Source organism: Apium graveolens, chromosome 1, assembly GCF_009905375.1.
Source record: "Apium graveolens cultivar Ventura chromosome 1, ASM990537v1, whole genome shotgun sequence".
Classification (NCBI taxonomy): domain Eukaryota; kingdom Viridiplantae; phylum Streptophyta; class Magnoliopsida; order Apiales; family Apiaceae; genus Apium; species Apium graveolens.
The window spans coordinates 45196331-45207245 of NC_133647.1; the positions used below are offsets into that span (position 1 = coordinate 45196331).

General features: G+C 35.7%; 1 non-coding gene across 1 annotated transcript; it reads left to right on the forward strand.

The window, feature by feature from the left end:
- Positions 1 to 274: 274 nt before the first annotated feature.
- On the forward strand, positions 275 to 381 carry LOC141683648 (small nucleolar RNA R71). Its single transcript, XR_012560389.1, has one exon. It is a non-coding gene; the product is annotated as a small nucleolar RNA R71 (small nucleolar RNA).
- Positions 382 to 10915: the final 10534 nt, after the last annotated feature.

Sequence of the window (10915 nt, forward strand, 5' to 3'; positions counted from 1 at the left end):
CTCTGTTTTTGCTCCCGTTTTTTGCTGCATTCTGCTCCTATCTGCCCACTTGTAATGCCAACCACAAGTCAAGGCTTATTCTTGATGAGATCTCTTCCAGAAATGCAAATAATACCCTGAAATGCACAAACACTAGAAAAACGCATTAAATACACAAAATACTTGATTTCAAGACACCAATTTAAGCCATTATAAGACGTTCTAAGTGGTATAAAATGCCACTTATCATGCTCCTAAACCGTTATAGAAGCAATTGATTATCATCCAATCAGGCATTCCATGATGAGGACACTTCCTAAGCATCTCCTTGTAGTGCTCCCAAGCTTCACATAAAGATTCTCTCATTTTCTGCGTAATTTGAGTAAGAGCATTCCTTATTGCAGCTGTCTTCTCCATAGGGAAGAATTTAGTAAGAAATTTATGAGCAAGATCTTCCCAAGTAGTAATCGAACCAGCTGGTAAAGAGTGTAACCAGCTCTTAGCCTTGTCCCTCAGAGAGAATGGGAACAGTCTCAGCTTCACAGCATCTTCAGAAACACCGCTGAACTTGAAGGTGTCGCAGATCTCAATGAAATTCCTAATATGCATATTGGGATATTCAGTTGGAGAACCCCCAAACTGGATTGAATTATGCACCCATTGAATTATGCCAGGCTTGATCTCAAAGGTATTAGCTGTGATAGCTGGCCGGACAATGCTAGATTGAATGTCATTGATCTTGGGTTGAGAAAAATCCATCAAGGCTTTCGTTCGTGCTGCTGGATCTCTCCTTGTAATGAGTACCTGAAACACAAACAAATAAACCGTGAAAGTAAAAGAATCCGAGTCAGTGAACTTTAACGAGCACTGATGACAAGCACATAAACTAAAAATTAACACTGAGTCCCCGGCAGCGGCGCCAAAAACTTGTTAGGGCAAAAACACGCGCTAATATTCACGCAAGTATATGCGTTCGCAAGTAGTATAAGATATAAATCATATTCGTTCCCACAGAGACTGGTTTAGGTTAAGTTCAATTTATGCACCTATGCAACAATGTATGGTTATCGCTCAATGCTAAGACAAATAACAAATTGGGTTTTGATTAAACTAAGGGATCATACTAAATAACATTAACTAAGAAAATTGAGGTTGAATTACTATATATGACAAACATGGGATTCTAACTTCATTAAATACTTCATTCAATAGCCTTTTCATTCTTAACCTTAGCATGCGATGGTGATGACACTAATCAGATAACATGAAACTGATAAACGCCAACTTTCGTTGCACGAGTACCATTCTACCAGACAGCCACAAAGGAGATAGAAGCTGAATAGGCACCAATTATATTGAGACCCTATATGTCTATAGAATTTGACAACATAATGGTTTAATGCGCAATTTATCTATCATGATTACATAGGGCAAGTAAGATGGTTAAAATTACCTACGAATCATGCATAACAAATACATGAACCTATGCTAGCATGGCAAGTTCTAAACCTCTATATTCATTGTCGCTTCAATAGAGATTAACACGCTATCTTATATGTTAGCTACGCACATAAGAAGAATAAGCACAACCAATATTAGGATATCAATCAATCACCACACACCAAGATATCGAAACAAATTAATTATTGAAATCCATAAGTAAATCCGCTAGAATTCCATGATAATGATTAGCCCATAATCGAACTCATCATCATCATGGGTTCCAATGAAAGCATGGTATAAAACAAGGTCTTAATAAACTGAATAATAATCAAAGTACGAATAAAAAAGGTCTAGGTTTAATAAGAATGAAAACGAGCATCCAAAGTTACAACTATTTCAAAGAATCACAAGTTAAAAACAAGATCTTCTTTTTCGGAGTTGTTTTGTTCTTCTAGGTCTTCTCCTTGGTATCCCAATCTTCCCAGATGATGAAAACCCTTTTTTAAGTATATATAAGCCCGTATTGGACGTGGACCCTTAAAATCGTCAAATTCCACTCAAAAAAGGTTTTTTCCAGCGAAGTCAGCCGCGCATCAGCACGCGGCCGCCTGACACCAGCAGGCGGGCGCCTGCAGCCTTTCTGGAAAATTCTGATGAATCTTATTTTGCCCATAACTTGAGTTCTACTCGTCAGAATTAGGCGATTCAACGGCCCACGCGAAGCTAACGAGATTCTCTACAACTTGACAATGGCCTTGGCTTCCAAATCTGATCACTTTTCATCATATTTCCTTTAAAAGGTCCTTTCTTCATTTAACTGATACCTGAACTGCAATAACACAAAAACACATCAAAATACCAACAACTTGAGTCCAAAACACAAATTTAAGCTTGTAATGAAGCATTCCAAGTGGATATAAAATTCACTTATTAATTGCATCCCATGTAACTTGAAAGTAATGAAAAGTTTCCACAAGCTGAGAGTAGACCTCGAAGAAACAAAAATTGGGTCTACAACAGACAGGGAAAATGCACAACGGTCAATGAATTCTATTTTATCTGAAACAACTCATTCTACTTCTGCTAAATCAGTTAACAAAAAGAAAGTGCCCAATACTGGTTGGGTTGCTAAACACACTTAAAACTCATTGTGTGCAGGATAAAATGAAGAAGGTCATATGGATGATAGACAGTTGATGTTCCAGACATATGACAGGTGATAAGGCGCTGCTATCACAATTTGAGGAGAAAGCTGGCCCTTTGGTGACCTTTGGAGACAACGGCAAAGGATTCACAATGAGATATGGCAAGATTATTTCTGGAAATATTGTCATTGATGATTTAGCATTGGTAGCTGGTCTTGAAGTAAATCTTCTCAGTGTCAGCCAGTTTGCAGACAAAGGTTTTAAAGTTTTATTTGACAAAGAAGAATGTATTTTCATCAGCAAGAAAATCAATGAAGTTGCTCTAAAAGGAGCAAGGAAAGAAAGCTTGTTTGTTGCAGACTTGGACCCAACAAATGAGGATGGTATTTGTTACTTCTACACCAAGGTATCTATAGAGCAAAGCAATTTATGGCATAAGATACTCTCACATCTGAACATCAAGGCAATCAAAACATTGGTCAAGAAAGGGTTAGTGAGAGACATGCCAAAATTAGAGTTTGCTCAAATTGAAGTTTGTGAAGCTTGTCAGACAGGAAAAATGAATAGAACAAGTCACAAGTCAAAAACTATGAATTCCATAAGTGCATCATTGCAACTTATTCACATGGACTTGTTTAGGCCAGTAAATGTCTTATCAATTTCAAGGAACAAATATGCCCTTGTGATGGTGGATGATTTCTCAAGATACACTTGGTAGAATTTATGCACTCTAAAGATGAAACTCCACACATCATAATTGAGTACATCAAGAAGATAGAAAAATAGGTTGAAGATCATAATTGTGTAAAGAGATTGAGAAGTGATAATGGAACAGAATTCAGAAATGCAACATTGAGTGAATTCTGCAAAAACAAAGGCATTGTTCAAGAATTCTCAGCTGCTAGAACACCTCAACAAAATGGGGTAGTTGAAAGACAGAATAGAACATTGGTAGAAGCTGTTAGGACAATGTTGCAAGATGCCAAATTGGCAACAAGTTTTTGGGAAGAAGCTGTTAACACAGCATGCTATACTCAAAACAGATATCTCATTAACAAGGTTCATGGAAAATCACCTTACTCAATCATGTCTAAAAGAAAGCCTACTGTAAAGCATCTTCATGTGTTTGGAAGCAAGTGTTACATTTTAAAAGACAACTCTGAATATGTGGAAAAATTTGACTCAAAGGTTTTTGAAGCAATTTTTCTGGGATATTCATTGGAAAGAACTGCCTACAAGGTCTATGTTGTAGGATTTTATCTATCACGGAAGCATGGTAAAACAATTTTACACATATAAAATCCATATAATATGCATACAGATCGTAAATAAAATCGAGGGATCGATTTCTAACCTTTAAAAGTAATCCAAGAATAACGAGCGGAGATCCTTAGCAGCTGCTCCTCAAGTGTGAAGTACTCCACCGGTATCCACCAAGAAAACGATGTAATGAAGGAGGAGGAAGTGGAGAGAATTAGGGTTTTATAAATCTTTTGGGTTGAGGCAAAAATAAGGTTTATAATAGTATATTTATAGGCAAAATTTTTAGCTGAAAATTTTCCCATAAAATATTATTATTATTAACCCTTTATTATTCTCACTAATAATTAAAACACCTTTTAATTATTAATCCTTTTTCTAAACACTTTAGAAATAATTCTCTCACTTGATTTAATTTTCAAAAATTAAATTCTTAATTAATAATATTAAGAACTTTTTCTTAATTAATTTATAATCAATTAAATCTCATTTAATCAATTATTAAATTTATCAATTAATTATTTATTTCATAAATAAATAATTATCAGCCATTATTAATTAATTCCTCCACCATTAAATCATTCTCTTTTATGGTGTGACCCTGTAGGTTCAATATTAAGCCGGTAGTAGAAATAAATAATAATAAAACTATTTTATCATTATTTATATAAATTCTCTAATTCATTAAATATGATTAATTAATTAATCATATTTATTCTACATCGTGAGGGATACTTCTCCGCATATGGCGACTATCCGGATAATCCGAATTCACTGCTTAGAATACCAAGAACCTATTCATTGAGTAGTTACCGTACAATCAATTCCTATTACCCTGCAATGTCACGATTAAATATAAGGCATGGAACTGGTGTCATGCATATCTTATTTAGTCACTCGTTTTCCCATTCACTATGCTTAGTTCCATTTAATGTAAATTAGAAACTCCTTTCTAATTTCATTCACTCTGGCCAGAGATTCCTGAACTAGCATAAGTGGATCAGCATTGAACATTCTCTTCCTTCACTGGAAGGGGTAGATCATTTATTGATCATACACTATCTTCGTGTACAAATTCATATACCCAGTAGAGCCCTTATAATTGTCCCTGGAGACTAAGAACTGAACCAAAGCATAGTTCAGTGTACACAAGATGACTATGATGACCTCAAGTCTAAGGATACTTGTACAACTATCACTATGTGAACAACTGCTGACATGTGAGTGAACTCCATCAGTTGTTCAGCTGTGTGAGTCATGTTCAGTGAATTTATTCTATAATAAGCACCTATATACTAGCTATAGTGTCACCACACAAATGTCTATGAGAACAGACATCCTTCATAATGAAGCAAGCATAGTATGTACCGATCTTTGCGGATTATTAATTACCACTTAGTAATCCTACGACCAGGAACTATTTAAGTTTAGAGTTATCATCTTTTAGGTCTCATTATTATGATATCATCACAATCCATAAAAAGCTTTACTTTAAACTGTGGTATATCTTATTTAAATACTTAAAATAGATAGAGCCCGCAATAAAAAACAAAACAAGTCTTTTATTAATATTAATGAAATCAAAACAGATTACATAAAAGTTATTCCTAAATCCTCATACATGATTGGACTTAGGACATATCTCTTTCATATGTAATTGATCAAAAGAAAATCATGGAAAGCATAGATGTGACTTTTGATGATGACAAGTGTCCAGATTTGGAATGGCTTGATGATAATGAAGCTGAAGTCTTTGTATTTTAAAACTCAACATTAACAGTGATTCTGATGAAGAAGATGAAGTCAATGCACAATAGATGATAAATGAAGAGATTACTGAATAAGAAAATCATGGAAATGGAAGCTCATCTCAAACACCTGAATTTGATAGCACAAACTCAGGGGGAGAAAGAGAAGAAGGATCTACTAGTCATACCAATAATGAAGATAATAATGAAGGCACAAGTCAACAAACTCACACAAGGAAGTGGGATAGTAGTCACACTAGAGAAGCAATTATTGGTGATCCAACTGCTGGTGTGAGAACTAGAAGTGCAACTGCTAATGAGTGCCTACATGCATGCTTTCTGTCTCAAGTAGAGCCTAAGAAAACTGAAGAAGCTCTAATAGATCCTGATTTGATATCTGCCATGCAGGAAGAACTGAATCAGTTTGAAAGAAATAAAGTTTGGGAGTTAGTTCCTACACCAACGAACAGAAGTGTAATTAGAATAAAATGGGTGTTCAGGAACAAGATGCATGAAAATGGTATAGTTACCAGAAACAAGGCAAGGTTGGTTGCAAAAGGCTACTCACAGGAAGAAGGAATTGATTATGATGAAACTTTTGCTCCAGTTGCAAGACTTGTAGCAATAAGGATTTTTTTAGTATTTGTTGCACATTCAAATTTCAAAGTGTATCAAATGATGTCAAGAGTGCCTTCCTAAATGGTGAGCTAGAAGAAGAAGTTTATGTGCACAGCCACCTGGCTTTGAAGATCCATAATTTCTAGATTTTGTGTACAAGTTACTCAAGGCTCTATATGGACTAAAGCAGACACTTAGAGCTTGGTATGATACATTGTCAGAATTCTTACTTAAACATGGTTTTACTAGAGGCACTATAGACAAGACTCTCTTCTATAAGAAGCATGGTGATGATATGATCCTAGTTCAGATTTATGTGGATGATATCATCTTTGGTTCTACAAATGAAAACCTTTGCCAAAGATTCTCCAGGCTTATGCAGAATGAATATGAAATGGTATGATGGGGGAATTAAGTTACTTTCTTGGACTTCAAGTCAGTCAAAGAAGTGATGGAATCTTCATCAGCCAAACTAAGTATGTCAAAGATTTATTGAAAAAGTTTGGTATGGTTGATTGTTCACCTGCATATACACCCATGTCTACAGCAACAAAGTTGGATGAAGATAAAAAGGGCAAAAGTATAGATATTTCAAGCTATAGAGGGATGATTGGATCATTGCTTTACTTAACTGCAAGTAGACCAGACATCATGTTTGCTACATGTCTGTGTACAATATTTCAAGCCAATCCAAAATAATCACATTTGATAGCTGTAAAGAGGATTTTCAGATACTTGAAGGGAACTCCAAACTTGGGATTATGGTATCCCAAGGGAACTAGTTTTAAAGTTGTTGGCTACACATATGCAGATTTTACTGGATGTAGGGTTGATAGAAAGAGCACTAGTGGAAGCTGTCAATTTCTTGGACAAAGACTTGTATCCTGGTATAGTAAAAAACAACAATATGTGTCAACTTCTACAGCAAAGGCTGAATACATAGATGCAAGAAGTTGTTGTGCTCAAGTGCTTTGGATTAGAAATCAGCTAATCGACTATGGTCTATTGTTACACAAAATTCCAATTATGTGTGACAATACTAGTACTATATCTATAGTGGCTAATCCAGTTAATCATTCTAGAACAAAGCACATTGATGTAAGGTACCATTTTATGAGAGAACATGCTTCAAATGGTACCATTGAGCTCATTTTTGTTCTAACAGACTAACAATTAGCTGACATTTTTACTAAACCTTTGGATGAAGCAACTTTCACTAGACTTGTAGGTGAAATTGGAATGCTTAATTCTTCATCCTAAGGCAAGAACTCAGCTAATATTTTGCAACAGATTAATTTCTAGTAAATCAAAATTAATTTGATTTAATTGAAAATTAACTGAAATATGAATTATAAATATTTCAGAAATCTCTGCATATTTATTTTTCAAAAATGAAAATTCAGCTTAGAATTTTTCAAATTCTAAGAAAACTGTCTAGCTGTTAATTTACATTTTTAATATGTAAAATTAACACAAGGCAGAATCAAAGTGATCAAAAGTATATAGAGAACTGAGTTCTCGATAAGTCTAACTGACTTATCGACAAGTCATTTTAAGATTTCTCGAATGAGTTCTCGATAAGTCAATTTACTGACTTCTCGAGTGACTTCTCGATAAGCTATATTATGACTTATCGATAAGTCATTGTAAAGTTCTCAAGTAGTGTTAACTCACAGAGTTCTCTACAAGTATAATTTTTAGACTTATAAATAACTCAGAACTGAAATAATTTAATTTAATAAATTATTTTGGTAAAATACTTTTGGCAAATATATTCTGATTTTATTTTAATTTATTCAAATAAAAATTGGAAACAATTCGGTCCATTTTGGACAAACTGAGTATTTATTTGACATCTCGATAAGTTATTTTTTTGTTCTCTACAAGAATAAATAAAATGACTTATCGATATGTTTTTCATATTTCAAAATGACTTCTCGATTAGTATCCAAATGTCTATTTTTGACTTCTCGACAAGCCATTTGCTTTTACTATAAATATCCAGACATCTCGATACATATACATACTTACACCTTCGAGAACTCTAAGTGACCTAGCTTTTTCAATCCAAAACCGATTTCTCTCTCGTTTCAACTCCTTTCTCACTAATTTTTCTTACCCATTAAACTTTATACTCATAACAATTGCAGCCAACATTATTGTACCCTTCATCCCAAAGGAGACTAACTTCCTTGCATTCTTAAATGCAAACCAAGCACCTGAAACTTTCAAAAGTTTTGTCAAGTTCTTGTCTGAGACTTACTTTATAGGGGCTCTTACTGCTAATCCCGTGCTTTACTTGGATGTGTTAGGAATTTTTGGAACACATCAGTAACAAGGACAATTGTGCATGAGAACCAGACTATATCAATTATGATAAATTGCACAATCAAAGGCTAACAGGTGGAGATCTTGGAGGATGATGTCAATATGGCATTAGGAATACCTATTGACAAACTGGTGGAGGCTCCAACTCAGGATGAGCTGTATGAATTCATGGACTTCATCAACTATTCTGAGAAGATCAATATGTCAAGCATGAACAAGAAGCACCTGAGGAGAGAATGGTCCTTCCTGTTTGATTCAGTGATAAGGGCTTTCACTTGCAGGAAGTCAGGGTTTGAGAACATATCTAGTGTTGTCCAGAAGATGGTCTACTCAATGGCTCACAATAAACAGCTCAATGTAGGACACTACATACTGGAGGAATTGAGCACCAGGCTAACCATGCCATTGGAGTCAAGAGGTAAGGAAATTTATCTTCCTAGATTCATTATGTCTGCTTTAAACTATAAAGTGAATGACATAAATTTGATAAATGGTGTAGATAGATCACAAATAGGAGATTGTAAGCAAGTGTCCAAAATTTTATTTGGATCACTTATTACTAAGAATAAGGTTCCAGTGGGTCTTAAGTTAACACCTTTCATGATTGAAAGATTTAAGACCTACCCTTATCCTATGCCTGACATGAGGGCTAATGCTCAATCTAGTATAGCAATGGTCCTTGAACCTGTGGAAGTACAAACACAGGAACAGCAACAGGGACCTTTCAATGTTGAGACCCTTTCTTCTAAACCATTAGCAGCTAGGAAACCAACCACTTTATCCTCTCAAAAGGGTGAAGTGAGTCTAAAGAAAAGAAAGGAGGTAACCTTAACTTTTATGAATGAGAGTGGTGAGGAACATACAGAACCTGAGTCACCATTGGTCAAAAGGACAAAGAAGGCTAAGAAATCTGAGCTGACAACCCAAACCACCTCTATATCCTCCCAAAAGGATGCAGTTGTACAAATGGGACCTAAACAGACTCTAGAGACATCCTCTCAACAAGGTGTTTCTACTGAAAAGAGCATTCTCCCCAATGCATCTTATAAAGAGTCTGCACAGCCAACACTTGATCAAATTCAAGTATATGGTAGAATAAATAAGGATGGTACACACAGTGAGAGCACATCTTTTGAAGCTCCCTCATCCATTCAGGGGAAGCTGCCAACACTTACTATTGAACAACAATTCTTAATCCCTCAAATTTCTTCTTCACATACAGTACTTGAATCCATTTCTCAAGTGCAAGCTCATTCAAGTGACTTGGTTCAAGAAACCTTGCTCACCACCCAGAAACCATATTTAGTTGGTGAGAGGCTACATGCTAGGGTAAACCTTGATGACACCAACACAAACATAGGGATTCATCAGTTTTTACTGAAGACCCCATGGAGATCATTAATGCACCTTCATGCACAAATCAGTCTTCACAGACTGTTAGAATTGAGGGTAGTACTCCTGAGGGGGAGCTATTTAAATCCTCTCCAATTCAATTGGAGGTTCCTGTTCAAGGAACAACTCTCCTCAAAACCCTAGCAGAAATTGCATTAGCAGTTGATGCTATGAGTACAATTGTGAATAATCCTGCTATGGGAGAGGCAAGTTTATCAAATTCATGTGACAGTGCTTTGCAAGAAGCATAAGGGTTTGAGACTGGCGCACATGACAGTAACTCAGTCAAATCCCCTCCAATTCAATTGGAGGTTCCCACTATGTGTAACGAACAACAACTTGTCATAACCACAGAGCAATCTGTGAGTAAAACTGTGACTTCTGTCACAGGTGGTTCTAACCTTCAACCCTCAACCTCTCAACCTCAACAACCTCACCTAATCTCCCAATGGCTCCAAGAAACTGCAGATCAACCTTCAACTATTAAAGATCTTAGAATTGATCAGCTTGGAGGCCTTGCACAAATATCACAACAGTTACTCACATCCAACATGTTAAACCAGGACTACCAAGCTATCATGCTCACCTACCATGCTGATGTTGAAGAAAATCAAGCTAAAATTATTGATGAAGCTAGTAAGGATGCCAACTATGACAAATGGTTGGATAAGGAGTTTGTTATTGAAATGGATGTTGTACTAGCCCAATTCAGGGAAGAATATCTGACCATCCTGGGGAGCAATGCTAGATCCTTAAACCCACAGGAGGTATATGATGCAGTGAATGAGGTATACAAGGATCAGATTAAGGCTTTCCATAACTTTGGAAAAGCACTTTAGATTACTCTCACTGGGCATCAAGACAAGATTATGAAGATGGTTAGAAAAAAGATGGATCAAATCATTCCCTCTCAGACTGAGATCAAGAAGCAATTCAAAACATTTTTAGAACAAATGTCTAGGTGTGATCTCAGTGGGATTGACAAGAGTGTTACACAATTGA